This window comes from Podarcis pityusensis (assembly GCF_964106645.2).
Source record: "Podarcis pityusensis genome assembly, chromosome: 17".
In the NCBI taxonomy this organism is placed as follows: Eukaryota; Metazoa; Chordata; class Lepidosauria; order Squamata; family Lacertidae; genus Podarcis; species Podarcis pityusensis.
This window is the reverse complement of record NC_138042.1, coordinates 37,671,382-37,688,509: the sequence shown is the minus strand read 5'-3', so window position 1 is coordinate 37,688,509 and position 17,128 is coordinate 37,671,382.

Below are 17,128 nucleotides of genomic sequence, written 5' to 3'. Positions count from 1 at the left end.
CTCTGTACTTAACACGCTGATTTGTGCCAAGATGAGAATCGATAGCCTTCCTCAGGGCTTTCAGACAGAGGCAGGTCCTGCTCTGGAGAAATAATGGAGCGTTTTAAGGTCAAAGCAGGGCAGGGTTGCCAGCATCACCAAAGGCCTTTGTGCTCCAAATGGGTGTCAAGGGCTTTTTAGCCTGTGCATCGTCCTCCTGATATTTTCAGTTCTCTTTTTGATCACAAAGCCTCTCCTCCTCACAGAGGGGAGGATTTGTGAGCAGGAGCCGTTTCCCGCATTGGCAGGGGGAGTTCCAGTCCCTCCCCAGCTGGCCTGGCTGCCATGCCACGCCCCCAGGTAGCCAACCAATCAGCTCAAATGTGGCCGCGGCAGCACTTTCCTTTCATTCTGCTTCTGGTTTTTGTCGGATCACCCACCCACCCTCCCTTTAGTTCTTTGCTTCGTTCTTGACCTTGCTATGGACCTTTGGTTGGTCGCCTTGGTTGGCCAAGGTGCCTGGTAGGAATTTTTATCCAACTGGCAAATTGGCACTGGCCACTTGGTTTTTCACCTACCTCGTAGCAAATTGTCACAACTTTTAGGTATTGGAGGTTAGGCATTGGAATATGTTTGTGTATTGGAGGGCAGGGTGTGGCCATCGCCTACCCCTCCACTTTATGGGTATTCCGGTAAAGGAATCCGGCAGTCGTGGATCCTGTCCGATGCCCTTGCTGTTGGCTAGGGCCATGGCATGACCCCCGGTGATATCAGGGGGAGCTTTCAGTTGTATTTGTATCAACAGGCTCCTCCCACTGGTGGTTAACCCTTGATAGACTCACCCCTTCCCTAGGGGGGTGGAGTCATGCTCTGTTGTTTTATGCAATGTCTAAACCAATACCTCTCACATGCTGAAATCAATAAAGTTGTGGCCGTTTTTAGCCCATTAACCTATGTGTCTTTCTTATCCCCAAGCTGGTGGCGGGTCCTTGAATCACAACATCCAGCTTGTGAAAAGACAAATCCAGCTTCTGGGTTTTGGATGTAAAGAAGGCTGGGTGCTTCAGTCTCATCAATGATTCACTGGCCATATGTGGCGCCATCCAGTTATCTTTCTTCATGCGCAATCTGCACATGGGCACTACATAATTGTGACACAGCTGGAAACGAAATATAAATGCAACCCTCTTCCATTTAGTTGCCTATGCGGCTAACATTTTGACGCTCTTCTCTCACCAGAATAATCTTCAGGATGCATTGAGGGTCATAGTTAAATTTGCATAAAGGCACTTCTGCATATAAACTTTTCATTAGGAATGTGTGTTAATGCGCAGCACGGCACATTTTCTGCAGTGTCAAAAATATGTGCCGTGTGAAATAACTTTTGGTGGGGTTGGGCCTATTGGATGTAATAAGTTGTTTCTTAAAAAGAAACAGACAGGGAAAGGATATTGCAGTGGGGGTCAAAGGACCCTGTTCCTGGGTGACCTAAAAGCCGATAAAATTACTTCCAGGGGTGGAGAGATTTTTTAAAAAAAGTTTATTTCAAGATTAAGCGAGAAAGAGGCACAGAGAGTTAACACTTCGGGATTCTGCGTGCCATACAAAGTCATGGAGCTCATTTTTATCTGCAAAGTTTCACGTGAACACTGCATGTTGTTGTGGCGTTTTCCTCCTAGGAAAGGGTTAAATGAGTGTGAAGTGAGTGGAAACAGAGGGGAGGAGTTAGAGTGAGAGTAGGAGTTGTGTGGAAGTCAGTTGAGAGTTGGGAGTTGGAGAAGGAAGAGGGAGGATAAGTCTGTGGGTTGGTCGAGTTGTGTTGTGAGAGAGTGAGAGGAACTGTTAGGTGGAGTCAGATAGATAGTTGGGATAATCAGTTTGAAGTTGTTAGGAACATATAAGACAGTAAAGAAACTAAGATTAAGAAACAGACAAGAAAAATTAACTGAAACCATAAGCTTGTTCATGCTGATAAAAATAAACTTGATTATTTGTTAATGTTAACAATGGTCTGGACTCCGTGCGTGCCCATGCGAAATGGGTTGGTGGCAGCGAAGAAAGCAATTACAGTGGTGGCACAGGGTCAATAGACCGTCAAACGTCCGGGGGCCCTGTGTGATCGCCACAGTTATGAATATGCATAAGCTACTTGAGGCATGATCAGCACATGTGTACATTTCATCGGTTACAGAAGCATGCTCCTACCTTCATTAAACAATGCCATGGCAATGGGGAACTTTAAGCAAAGTTGCAATTTTAACTTGGCCTGCAGTCCAGACCAGATCAGCTAGCCGTTACCTTCTATTCTTCAATTACCACTGTCTTTGAGTTCCTCAGAGGAACTCCTAATCCCCAGAGCTGATTTGGGGGTGGGGGGGCAGGGGGGAGGAGAGCCCTGCCTAGAGATGGTGGGAACTTTTGCATGCAAAGCAGTTGCTCCCCCCCACAACCTCCCTCCCCTCTGAAAAATAGAGCTGATGGTAATACTGGACTAAACTAGCAGGGCCGTTGTAAACATGACTGAGATAATGGATGGATGTAAGTGAAGCACTGTGATCATTTAATTAATCCTGGAAAGATCCCTGCGGGATGCCTGGAGCATCACACTCCCTTTTGGTCTTGACGTGGTTACACACTATGCTATGAAGGCTTCATTATCGTTAAAACATCTTCTTGCGCATGGCAAGCTACTGTGTTGGAGAGTAGGGGTCTAGTTTAGCCTTGTCTTCTCCTTGACATTCTCCCCTTGTGTAAAGATGCAGGTTTTTTAAAACCACACGGGGAAACATTCAGACACCAGATTCGCCCCCCCTTCTCTGCAACGTTGCAGCTCCAGGAAAGAGACAACATGCAGCGTGCGATTGATTTTCTCTGCATGCATAAATCTGCCTTAAGTGCCTTGCGTTGTGGTCTCCCACCATTTATTTAGGAACTGTTCAGTGTGGAGTGGGAGTCAAAACGATCAAATTCCTTTGTTCCCAGGGGAAAATGTAAAATAGCAGGCAGCAGAATAATTTCTGGCAGAGGCAGAATAATAACTTTGAGAAAAGGCAGCATGTTTCAAGACCCTCCATATTTTTGGTGGCTGAGCTGATGCGCTGAAGGTAGGAGGATTTTCTTGACAGAACTTTAGAGCTGGAAGGGACCCTGAGGGTCATCTAGCCCAACCCTTTGCAATGCAGGAATCTCAACACATAGTTCCCCCATCCCATCTGAAACCATACCAGATCTTGCTTAGCTTTGCAAAGGTCCTAGTATTTTTATTGCTACACCAGTAGAAGGACTTGTTCTTAGAACTAGTGTATGAATTAATTAATTTTAGAATGAATGATTTTAGAATGTTGTTTATGCTGTACTTTTGTACTGTTTTATTGTTGTTAGCCACCCTGAGCCCGGCTTCGGCTGGGGAGGGCGGGATATAAATAAAATTTATTATTATTATTATTATCCCTTTTAGCTGTTAGTTTGGTTTTTAAGCCTTTGTATTTTGCATTGAATTGCAGTGATAAACACACAAACAAACAAAGCACATAAAATAAATAAATATTCAATTTTTGCAAAAAGGTTTATGGGGTCCATTGCACATTCTTCCTCTTCTAGTGGACACCTTAGTAGATGACCTGGGCTAAACTCATTTCAAAAAGGGTTAGGAGAATTAATAGTTGTATTTTGATACCAGCAATCATTATATCTTTTTTAAAAATAGATTTTTATTTGATTTTACAAATTCATTCACACTCAAAATCACAAATAATAAAAATTACACGAGATTCTTCTGAATCTTAAGACTCCCCCTCCTCGTGGGTTCTTTAACTAACTTTTCCAAATGCATACTATAAGTCCTTCTAATTTTCAATCCTCCATTGTCTCCAAAATCTATGTAACATTAGAAGAGTGATTTAAAACCAGCCGAAGAGTTCAAGTGTTTACAGTGGTCTGTCAAATATAATATAATTTTCTCCCATTCTTTATTGGAGTTTTGATCCTCCTGGTTTCTGATTTTCCTGGTCATTCCTGCCATCTCTGCATAATCCAATAGTTTAATCTGCCAGTCCACCATGGTAGGGATCTTAGTGTTTTTCCAACTCTAGGCAAGCAACATCTTTGCAGCTAATCTAGGTCACTGTGTGGAAAGGAAGCCATAGAGGGATGCAGGGACCTAGTCTCTGAAAGTCCCTGTTTGCTTGCGAAGTGGTGGAAGGCTCCATCTTGTCTCCTGTGTGATCCACCTTGGTAACTCAGTCAGTAGAGCAGAAGACTCTTCATCTATCTGATGGTTGTGGGTTCGAAGCCCATGTTGGGCAGAAGATTCCTGCATTGCAGGGGGTTGGATAATCCTTGTGGTCCCTTCCAACTCTACAATTATATGACTCCGTTATCTCAGTGGTAGCCATGGGATTATGGGACTCCTAAGTGATGCTCAATTGCCCCCCCACCTCATTTAGGCACAATGTAAACACTTGATTAAGGGACGCGGGTGGTGCTGTGGGTTAAACCACAGAGCCTAGGACTTCTGATCAGAAGGTCGGCGGTTTGAATCCCCGTGACGGGGTGAGCTCCCGTTGCTCGGTCCCTGCTCCTGCCCACCTAGCAGTTCAAAAGCACGTCAAAGTGCAAGTAGATTAATAGGTACCGCTCCCGCGGGAAGGTAAATGGTGTTTCCGTGAGCTGCTCTGGTTCGCCAGAAGCGGCTTAGTCATGCTGGCCACATGACCTGGAAGCTGTACACCGGTTCCCTTGGCCAATAAAGCGAAATGAGCGCCGCAACCCCAGAGTCGGCCATGACTGGACCTAATGGTCAGGGGTCCCTTTACCTTTACCTTTAAACACTTGGTTATTTGTCCAGACTGGTCTTTGGGACATAACTGCTGATCCTGCTGATGTTGATTTATTCTGGTTTTTATTTGGATGTGATATTTTTATTTTAACTGGGTTTTTTGTGATTGTAACGCTCTGTTAACTCCAGAGCTTCCCTGCGCCCCCCAAAAATGTTTAGGGGTACTCTCATTTTGTCTCAAGAAAATCACCATTTTCTAGTTCAAATCGGGAAAAATAAATACAGTAAATGGACAAAAGTACAAAGCTTCACAAAATGTTTAGCGGTGTGCGTCCCCCTGCATCCCCCCAGAAAATAGCACTGGTTAGCTCTTCTGGGCTCCCACTGAGAGGTTGGGTGGGATAAGTCTAAGGAGATAACAAAACAACAAATTTATTAAATTTGTGAGGTCCATGCCTTTACACAAAATACCATAAAACATTATTAAAAGATAAACCAAAAAGATTATAAAAGTAAGCTAAAATTCATGCCATGCTGTCCCAGCAAGGAAACTACCCAATAAACCCCACCATTCAGGGAAGAAGATACAACAACAGGTTAGGAGAGCAATGGGAGGGACCTCACCGTTTCATCCAGGAACCATACCCTAGTTTTCATAGCCTTCACCACAAAGACCGCTACCACGTGAGAAATCCGTGGATCAGCGTCCACCAGTAAAAACTTTACTTGGTCCTCAGAGTTGACTATTGATTTAGGAATAGTTTGTAACATCGCATCCCTGAAGGCCGAATAGATGGGACAATACAACATGTAATGTATGAGATCCTCTTTGGTTCTCATATAACAAGGACATATCCGCTGCTCTACTGGGATTTTTGCATATCTGCCTGACAGATAGGCCGTAGGAATGGTTTGAAAACGGGCCATAGTAAAGGCTCTCCGAAGAGTGGGATTGGTGATATTCGCCAAGTAATTGGCGCAGATTTTGACTGCTTTCAGTCGGGGAAGCCAGTGGGAGGACCCTGGGATCTGTATTTTTGTGGTATCTAACAGAGCGTCTCTCTCCAGGATCCATTTCCGGACTTTGTCCGGGCTCCACCGTTTGAGGATATTAAACTCCGGTAGGGTGTATCTAACCAGGATCTCAGATAAGTTTTGGCGCCAAGTGGTGTTCTTTTGAAAAGATACAAAGGCTTGTTTGGCCAATAAGGTGTTTGAAGTGTTTGCAAGGTTGATGTAAAATCGTAGGAATCTTAAGTGGGCCCTGGCAGACACAGAGGGTAAACCAACCTCCACCCTCAAGAAGGCTGCTGGGGTTCCTTGAGGAAGGCCTAGAATCCTCTTGAGATAGTAGTTTTGCAAAATTTCAAGCCGTTCCAACAGCCTCTGGTTCCACCCCCAGAGTTCTATCCCATATAACATCTGGGGAATAGCTTTCCCAACAAAAGCTCTTAATGCCAGGATCACCAATTGTCCTCCCCTGGTATGGAAGAAACTAAGCAAAACACCAATTGTTCTTCGTGTTAGGATGGTTACAGCCTTAAAGTGGGCTAGCCAGCTAGATGTAGCCTGGAATGTAACACCCAGATATTTAAAAAAAGGGCACTGTTCAATCACATGTTCATCTAAAGACCATCTAAAGGTGTGGCGAGCTCTAGTAAGGAGATATCTAAGGAGATTTATCTAAGGAGATAAAGAAACCTACACATGACTACTGAGCAAGAGCCCAAATTCTGGCTGTGTGTCATCAACAGATACCCACCTCCATGCTTTATTATTATTATTATTATTATTATTATTATTATTAGATCTGAAAAGTAGGCTATTTTTTTTTTAAATGTAAATTTGTCGACAGGAATTGTGGCACCCATAACACAGAGTTGTGTCTTTGACACGGCTCCATTATCCCCCCCTCCCCACAACCCTTTTAAGACTTACCTGAGTGCTTAATCTAAAACAAAACCCTTTTTCGTCTCCTGTACATTTTCTGTTAAGCCTGTGGCTGATCTGTGGCAGCAGCATGTTCCTTTTAATAAGGCCTTAATTGCAAAGGCCTCTCTTCTGCTTGTGTTTAGCTTTCTTGGCGGAAACCATGTAAAGCGTTCCCAATCGTTTTCTCTGTTGGGATTTGTGAGCAAAGCAGATTACACTGGCTGGCTGAACGGAGATCTCTTCGGGGACTGACAGAGATGCTTTCGTGTGTGGGTGGGTGTGAGAAAGGGAGAGACGGTGGTATTTGCAACCGTGGAAGATTCTCCTCATAATTTTTTTCCTGTGCATGCGTAATGCGCATCATGCTAGGAAAACATCTCACCTCTAGAAGCGGAGCCCCCGTCAGGGATAAAATAGGAGATTCTACCAGTAATGATTCCAGGCCCGCAGACAGACTAGAGGATTGAGAAATTGCTCGAAGCAACTTTATTCGCCAGGGCCTCTAAGATCAACTTCTGGCAACAACCTTTAGGCCTTTGGAGCCGCCTGGGTGATGGTACCTCAAGGCAAGTCCTCAAATTACCCATGCATTGATGCTAAGGGAATATCTCTAAATTATAAACCCTATCAAAAGCCTCCTTCCCCAATGCCCTTTCAAGGTATCGCATTCCCCACCCACAATTATGGACACTTTTTCTCCTCTAACCGATCTGCTTATATACCAGCCTGTATTTTTTATTTTTATTTTTGTAAATAATTTTTATTTGACTTTAAGAAAATATAAACATATAACAAAAACAATACATATATATATAAAGAGATTACTCTGAATCTCAGGACCCACCACCACGGGTCCTGATGACAATGTTTACGACTGCATATCAGTTTGTTATCCATTTTTTTAAATCCATTAAATTGTCCATATTTTTGGTTACCTTACAAATGTGATTAAAATCCTGCTAATGTTTTCATCAGCTTATAATGGTCTCCTAAATATATTATAAATTTTTCCCATTCATTTTTGAAGTTCTTGGTTTCTGAGCTTCCCAGTTAATTTTGCCATTTCAGCATAGTCCATCAATTTGGTTTGCCATTCTTCCTTGGAATTGTTTCTTCCTTCCATCTCTGAGCTAGCAACACCCACGCGGCTGCTGTTTGCATACATAAAAAGTCCTTTCTGGTCCCTTGGAATCTCGGTATCTGTAATTCCCAGCCTGTATTTTTTAAAGCAATCTTGCTGCTCCTACTCCAATCAGAGGGGAGGGCACAGAACCCACACAGCTTCCTCATGCATCTCACAGTGGACTCACTTGGCAATGGGTGGTGGGATGATGATGGGTGGTCAGAGGAAGAAGAGGGAGAAGACTGCGAGGAGGAGGTGTCAGAAGCTGAAGAGGTAACAGGACTTAGTGAGAAGGGAGAGTCTGTGACAGAGCAGTCTAGAATCAGAGGCAGAAGCTGAAGCAGAAGAGGAGGGAGGCCAAGAGGCAGAGATGAGTCTGGCTGGTGAAGAAGCCAAGGGATCTCCCCCTCCTGCTGCGACCAGCTCCTTTCCCCTGGTCTCCCGGAACCAGAAGATGTATGAAAAGGGCAGAGCAAAAAGAGGCAAGGCAACCAAGTCTCAGATTGCTTAGGAAGGACCCAGGTGAGGACGACATTTGGGCACCTGTGGGAAGGAGGGGGCCTTCAGGTCAGTTTGCATTTCTTAGTACAGAAATTATTGATCTGATGTGCAGAGATTTTTCCTATTCTACTTAATTCAAGAGGGTCCTGGAAGCTTCTCTGTGTGAAAAAAACTTCATGATGTTTGGGTTATACTGTTTGAGTTAACCCTTCAGAGAAGCTGAGTACAGCTGGTTTTGTCAGAGGCTTAGTGCTGTCCAGCTGGCCATAGATAAGACTCCGGGCTCCCAGCCAGTTCCAAACAATTGATTTATTTGACAAAGTTCAAACGTACATCTCCAGCGTTTCCATTAGCGTCCTTCCCCTTGTGCGCAGTTGCTCCCTCTAATCTTTCTTCCTCCTTTTCCGCACCCAGCATGCAAGTCTGCGAAAACTCCTCCCCTTACTTCCTCTGTGCCCAGAATGACTTGTTCCAGGCTCATCCTCCTCCCCCTCTACGTCAGACCCACTCTCAGACGAGAAGCTACTGATAATCTCTTTAGGCTCTCTATAACTGCTGGTTTCTGTCCTTTCATCTTGTCCTGTTTGCCTCTCCCTGACAGGTTTAAACTGGTTCTCTTATCTCTTTCTGTCAAGGTCATGCTAACTATAATAGTGAGGCCAGAAGGAGCCTGGGTCTCATTCTCTCTCTTTTCTTTCTGGTGTGGTGTTCTGTATGCTCAGTGTAAGGTTTTAGACTTATTATAAGATATTGTCAGTTTAAGTTAAGTCTGCTGCAACTGGATTTCTTAAGGACAGGGTCAATCCTGAATGTATTGGATTTGTGACCATTATGCTCATTTGCCTTCAGTAGCAGCAAAGCTCTGCTGGAGGAAAGACAATTGCCTCTGGTTTATTTTTGGGGAATCCTGCAACCTGTTTAAGTTTTTACTCTGCTAACTGTACACTGGAATCTACTCTGGATCAATATTGAGTAGAATTTCAGTGACACTTCAGTCTTCACAACTGCCTCCTAGCGGCAAAATCTACCAGGACGAGTTATTGTGCTCACTGGGCCTAGCCACCCGAGTGTTCCTTGTTTCCTTGAATGAAAAGTTAACTTCATTGATGCCAGATGATTTACTGCCAACTTCCTCCTGACTCCTACTCCTGACAGCACCATGGACAGTGTCCTCTTCCTCCGTCTCAGTGTCTCCCCTTGGGAGACTTAGCAGGGAGGTGCAGGGGGACAAAACCAAAATTAGTTGGCTCCACCTGCCATTGGCTCTGGCTATATCTGCTTTTAGATCTCCTTGCCTCCCTTCCGGTCCCAAGTAGCACCAGCCATCACTGATATGTATAAATTTCTGTAGTAAGTTTGATTTTATGTATAATGAATATGTATTTTTGATTTAATTGATCATTTAGAAGTGCATTAAGCTATTTCTAATAAGATTTGGTTTGAATTATTATCAGTGAATATCAATATACATATCTAGACTTTGAGATTAGACCACTGAAGAAGCCTGGAAAACTATCTTGGGAGTCTGCTACCTGCAAGCCCCAGTTAAAGGGCTCCATCGGGGGCGAACAGCGGCCTTTTGATTACTTGGACCGCCAGGGCGAAACAGGTGCAAAACGCCAGCACCAATTGTCTACAACTTCATTGTCTACAACTTTATTAACATCTATCTACAACTCCACTAGCATCTCTCTGTATTGTGAATATCACCAAACTTACCTTTCGTTGGTATCTTCATGAATTTATCTAATAGACTGAGCCAAGCATTTGAAAAATCTATTGAAACCAGACATTATAAGTTCATTTTAGGCTGGGTAGTTTGCAAGTCTTTGTGGCTTTGTTTAATGTTTTGTATTTTTCTCAGAAGGTTGATAAAGTATGCATCATTATTGATCTGTGTATATTAATCACCAAAGTGTTGCATGAGTCGTTCTATCACTGATATGGACAGCACTGCATTCGGGAAAGCTGGAATAGAGTATCCTGCAAAGGGGGATGGCTGATTGGCCGGAAGCCTAAACTGGAACACTTTTGTTGCACGTCCCCATTGTGATTTCAAATAGCCTTGGTTTTTCAAAAAACACATCTGAGGAGGGACTTGAGGGAGAAAAGAGAACGCTTGGCAAGTAGGATAAAAGAGGTAGAGCCTGTGATTTATCAGAATATTAAGCCTCACAAAAGTGAATAGGCTGCTTCTGTTGTTGCCTAGATGGGAGTTTGATTTATAGAGAATATTCTCCCCCCCACTTAATAGTTGCCTTATATTATTTCATGCTGATGCGATACAGGCAGCTAAGGTGAGAAAGTTGCATAAGGCTGTAAACAACCTAACGGGATGTGACAGGATGTAAATGTAATCCGTCCAAATGAAGACTGGATCCTCTTTGTGAGAATGCATAAAAGGAGCTCACAGGAGCATTTTTCTTACTAGAGCTTCAGTTGAAACAACAGTTAAGTGGGAAAATTGGTTCTTCTTCCTGCATTGCCAGAGCACGGCTTCATCTCAGGAGAGGAAAATGAAAACTCAAGAGAGGGATTTAGCAGAAATGCCAAAAGATATGTCACTATTACTTTGGGAGCGAATGCCCTAAACCTTTCTGCTTACCTAGACCATCCTTCGCTCTCTCAATATCTTATTTACTGCCATTTGTGCAATGGAGGACACGGCACATGGTTTCTTTTGGTGGGGAATAGAACATGATCTGCGGGACGCGGGTGGCGCTGTGGGTTAAACCACAGAGCCTAAGAATTGCCGATCAGAAGGTCAGCGGTTCAAATCCCCGTGACGGGGTGAGCTCCCGTTGCTCGGTCCCTGCTCCTGCCAACCTAGCAGTTCGAAAGCACCTCAAAGTGCAAGTAGATAAATAGGTACCGCTCCAGCGGGAAGGTAAACAGCGTTTCCATGTGCTGCTCTGGTTCACCAGAAGTGGCTTAGTTATGCTGGCCACATGACCTGGAAGCTGTACGCCGGCCAATAAAGTGAGATGAGCGCCGCAACCCCAGAGTCAGTCACAACTGGACCTAATGGTCAGGGGTCCCTTTACCTTTACCTAGAACATGATCTGCTGCGATTGATTGCAAATTATGCACAGTGTTTGTGCCTTTTGTTTTCACAATGCTTCAGGCAGAAGGTGGGCAGCAGATTCCAAAGGAAAAGGAGATCTCACGGCACAAAATGTTGACATGCAAAGGAAAAGCTTGCGTGGTTATTTGAACTGCGGGAACAGAGAGTGCTCTTGCACCCGGGTCCTGCTTGTGGGTTTCCTGCAATATTTAATTTGGCACATCTTACCTGAGAATCTTCTGCTATTCTATTCTATTTAATGCAACAAATAATTTTAGGAGCCGTGACCGTGGTTTTATTGTATGTCTGTGCCCGATGATTTTTATGGTGATTGTTGTTGTTTTCTTTTTGTTCTCCTTCTGAATGATGCCATGGCCTATGGCTAGTGCAATAAAAAGCTTAATTGGATAAATTTGGTTTCCTGCAGGCATCTGAATGGCCATTGTGAGAGAACAGGATCCTGGATTAGACGGGGAAACAAAAGACAGCATGTCAAAGCCTCTATGATATGACACACTGGGCAATAGATATAGGACAAAATATAAATTTTTAATCTCTGGGGGAAACTTTGGAAGAGCGATCTGAAATTTACAGCATGTTATTCCTTGAAGGAGAACTACCTGAAAATGATTTACAGATGGTATCTAACTTTGAGCGGACTTGCTAAGATGTATAAGACTGAATCAGATAAGTGCAGGAGATGCAATGAGGCTGAGGGTAGGTTCTATCATATGTGGTGGACCTGTAAAAGGGTGAAAAAATGTTTAAAAGTAGTTTCCCTCTCCTGCAAAAAAACCCCCAGGGTCCTTTTCATTGGGGATAATTCAGATGGAAATTCCCAGGTGTCAAAAAATGTTATTTATGTATGCCACTACAGCGGCCTATGTTTTGTTAGCTCCCAAATGGAAAATGAGTGAAGTCCCAACTAAAGAAGAATGGCAACTTAAACTGGTGGAATATGTGCACTTGCGGACCTAACATATAGAATAAGAGAACAAGAAGAACATACGTTTAAAGAAGATGGGAAAATGTTTATTGAATATATGGGGGAAATTGTGTATATTTGAAAATGTGGGCAGCATTAAGATAAATTCAACAGTGTAAATAAGTTTTGATGGATGTAATAATGGAATTCTGGATTCCATTATGTAAAACATGCAAGGATTTATGTTATGCAAAATGAACCAGGGAGAGAAGAAGGGGAGTCACTGATATTTTAAGGTTGTTTAAATGAATATTTTAAAATGTAAAACAGAAGATTTAATAAAAATTATAGAAAAAAAGATGGGTCATTCATTTGCCTGACCCAGCAGGCTCTTACATTCTAAAATATTTGAGGGGACCAGCCCCCCCAGTGTAAACAGCTGGGAGAAGCCCCTGCTTGCCCATGGAGGCTCCCAGCACAGCTGAAATGAGTCGGCTGGCCAAAAGCAACAACAACAACAAAAAGTGAAAATCCTCTTTAAAAAAATCCTTTGTGGATTTAATAAGGCATGTTTTCAACAAATGGTTTTAAACTATTTTTTATTAAGAGTTTCAAATGAAATATTTTGCAAAGATATTAACAACCACAAGGCAATAACAGTTGTTCATAATATTGCTATACTATATATAAAGGATATAATAGATCAGTATGGTTAAGATAACAACTAAGAAGTTGAGGGTTAAATAAGGAGGAAGATGAGTGTAGAGCATGTTACTTGGGACACAGTTGGCGCTGTGGTCTAAACCACTGAGCCTATTGGGTTTGCCAATCAGAAGGTTGGCGGTTCGAATCCCTGTGACGGGGTGAGCTCCTGTTGCTCTGTCCCAGCTCCCGCCAGTTTGAAAGCACGCCAGTGCAAATAGATAAATAGGTACCACTGTGGTGGGAAGATGTGCTCTGGTTTCCGTCACGGTGTCCCATTGCACCAGAAGTGGTTTAGTCATGCTGGCCACATGACCCAGAAAGCTGTCTGTGGACAAAAACCAGCTCCCTTGGCCTGAAAGCAAGATGAGCGCCACAACCCCATAGTCACCTTTGACTGGACTTAACCACTCAAGGGTCCTTTACCTTTTACCTTACTCCAGAGGTCCATAGCTGCTGGAGGAAGAGGTGAATGCATTTGATGGTTTTAAACAAAGCCTAAACATTCCCACCAGACTGCCGTAAAGGACTCTGGTTTTGCCTTAAAAAAAAAAAAAAATTCACTGATTATTGGTCATAGTCCACCACTCTAACCATTACACCACACTGTCTTGGGCACATAGTCTAATTCAGGGTTCCCCAACTGGGTACCTATTAGATGTTGTTGGACTACAAATCTCATCAGCCCCAACCAGCATGGCCATTGGTGGGTGTCAGGGAACTGCCATCGGAAGGAAGGGAAGTGAAAGGGCTCACACAGGTTGGGAGAGACTCAGCAGCTGAAGAGGGAACCAGTAGGGGGAGAGGAGCTGAGCTGGGGGAAAGTGAGCTGGAGGGATGGCTCAGAGACACTTCCAGCGAAAACAGTGGGGAGGTTTCAGGACCTCCTGTAGGGACACCCACTCCTCGCCGGAAACTGTCACGCAGAGAGTCCAGAAGACGTGTTTCCGTTAAGGAGCTTTTATGTTGGAAGCGATTCCGAAAGCAACCACTGTCGGAATCTGCCAGCGACTGACGGAGCCATGTTTAAGGGGCTCCGTTACAGACAGAGGTTTGCAAACTTGACCAAACTCTGAGGGACTAGGATTTTACACACAAGCAGCTCATCGTCCCATCACAGCATTCCGACAGTCTCCGTGAGCAGCTTGTGCAGGAGAAGGCATCATGAGCAACCCAGCCGGAACCGGAGAAGCAGGAGCTGGAGCGGGTCCAAGCCTGGAAGAAAGGTACCGGGTGTTGGAGGTCCAGCTAGCGCTGCAGACGGCGAGGCTTGAGGAGAGGAGGGCTCAGGATGCAGACAAAAAGGGGAAAGACACCCAGCTCGTCAGAAAGGTACCAGGATTGGTGCAGAAGTTTGGGGGGGAGCCCAAAGACTATCATGGCTTTCGGACAGAGATGCAATATGCCCTCAATCTGCAGTTTGATGAATTCCCTGACGAGGAATCACGAGTGGCTTTCGTGATTGGGCATCTTGAAAAGGGGGCGAGAGACTGGGTTAGACCCCTGATGGCAGCGAATAGTGACGTCCTAAAGGACACGATGAAGTTCTTTCGCGCCATGGATCTGATGTTTTCCAGCGATATTGAACATGGAGTGGTGCGCAGACAGTTAATGGCTTGCAAACAGGGGAGCCGATCTGTCCGTGAGTACTGGACTGAGTTCACCATGTTGATCCATAAATTGGGGTGGGATCTATCGGCGGAACCCATTCAAATGCTCTTTGAAGAAGGGCTTTCTTCGGCTGTGAAAGACGAACTTTCCCGGGCGCCCAGGGCGGAGTCTATGGACCAGCTGACCAAATCAGCGCTGACCATAGAAGCGCGCCAGGAGGCGAGAGCATTGGAGAGGCGGGAAGGGAAGGGGGAACGTTGGAAGGAGTTCCGCATTCCAGACATTCCAGAGCCAACTTTCCCGCCGGCAGAGCCGATGGAAATCGGAACAGCGCGCGCGCGCGCAGTTTCAAAGCCCAGTGAGGGGGGAAAGAAGGAGGGAAAAGGCGCCCGGAAATGCTATCTCTGCCAACAGCCAGGTCACTTTGCCAGAGTCTGCCCCCAGAGGAAGGAATGGCAAGGGATGGTAGGAGCTGTGGAGGGAAGAGAGGAAGAAATACCGAAGCAAGTAAAAGCCAACGCCTGGCTGCCACCGTCGGGGCACAGCAGCCAGGCCAAAGAGCAGTGAAAGTGCCCACGCCAGAACCTCCTAAACCCGCCCTAGTGATAGAAGTGGCGCTAGAGCTGCCAAACGGACACCCTCTAAAGATAAAGGCGCTGTTGGACTCAGGCAGCTCCTGCAATTTCATGAGCAAAGAGTTTGCAGCTGAACACCAGATACAGACGATCCCTTTAAGCAACCCCCTGCAGGTGACCACGATCGATGGCAGGGAGCTGTTGGGAGGAGAAGTCAGCTTGCAGACCGTCCCAATGATAATGAAGGTGGCAAGGCACACCGAACTGATAGCGTTTAATGTGGCCACCTTGGGAGGAGCTCCCATTATATTGGGGATGAGCTGGCTAGCGTTACATGATCCGCTGGTGGGCTGGCATCAGAGAGTGGTTTCTTTTGGTTCAGCACATTGCTTAGAACACTGCAAAGAGGGAAAGGGTTTGGCAGGGGCCCAAGCCACCCTAGCAGGGACTGAAGTAACGGAGAACGTGAAGGTACCACGACAATACGCAGATCTCCGCGACGTCTTCAGCGAAAGGGAAGCTGACCAACTACCCCCGCATAGACCCTTTGACTGTCAAATCAATTTACTCCCTGGGGCACAGCTCCCTGTAGGCAAGCTGTACGCCATGTCAGACAGAGAGATGCAGGAGCTAAGAGAGTTCATTGACAAGAACCTGAAGAGAGGGTTCATCAGAGAGTCCAGGGCGGTGGGGGGCAGCCCAGTGTTTTTTGTGGATAAAAAAAACACGAACAAGCCGAGGCTTGTGTGTGACTTCAGGGCCTTAAATGCAGTGTCAGAACCAGTGGCTTTCCCTATGCCCAGGATTGACGACATTTTGACAAGGGTCAGGAAGGGAAAGATTTTTACTAAACTGGACCTAAGGGGGGCGTACAACCTGATACGAATAAGGAAGGGGGATGAATGGAAAACCACCATGTTCACCCCTTTGGGGGCATTTGAATATTTAGTTATGCCCTTCGGCCTACAAGGAGGCTCCGCGTGCTTTCAATCGTTTATGAACCACGTCCTGGGGCCTTTGCTTTACAAGAATTGTGTGGCCTTCTTAGACGACGTGTTGGTGTATTCTGAGAATGAGGAGCAGCATGTGAGAGACGTCAGAGAAGTGTTGAGCAGGCTGCAAGCCAACCAGCTGTGGGTGAAACTGGAGAAGTGTCAGTTTCATACCAAGGAGGTGGAATTCCTGGGGTATCGCCTGTCAGACAAGGGATTGGCCATGGATCCCGGCAAGGTCCAGGCGGTGCTGGAATGGAAAACACCCAAAACAAGGAAGGATGTGCAGAGGTTCCTAGGATTTGGGAACTTCTATCGTAAGTTCATCCGAAACTTTGCCCACCTGACGGCGCCCATTACGGACTGTCTCAGCAGTAAGAAGAAGTTCGTTTGGACTGAGGAGGCGGAGCGAGCATTTGAGGAACTAAAAAGGGCCTTCGCCTCGGAACAACAACTCCTGCATGTGGATTTACAAAAACCGATGAGAGTGGAAACTGACGCATCAGACAGAGCGATTGGGGCGGTGCTTCTGCAGCCAGGGAAGGAGGAGTCAGAGTGGAGACCGTGTGCCTTTTTTTCGCGAAAGCTGAACAAATCCGAGAGGAACTACACGGTGTATGACCGAGAACTACTAGCCATTCATGAGGCGTTCCGGAGATGGAGGCACCTGCTAATTGGCGCACAACATAAGGTGCAAGTGTGCACTGACCACAAGAACCTAGAGTATTGGAGGACGGCACGAGTGCTCAACCAACGGCAAGTGAGATGGGCCCAGGAGTTCTCCAAATTTAACTTTGAGATTTGTTACGTGCCAGGCTCAGAGAACATTAGGGCGGACGCTCTCTCACGCAAACCTGAATATTTGGAGGGGGAGGGAGCACCCGAAGAGAGACATGTCATTCCAGAGGACCGCTGGGTGTGTGGGGCGGCATTGGTGGGACAAAGAG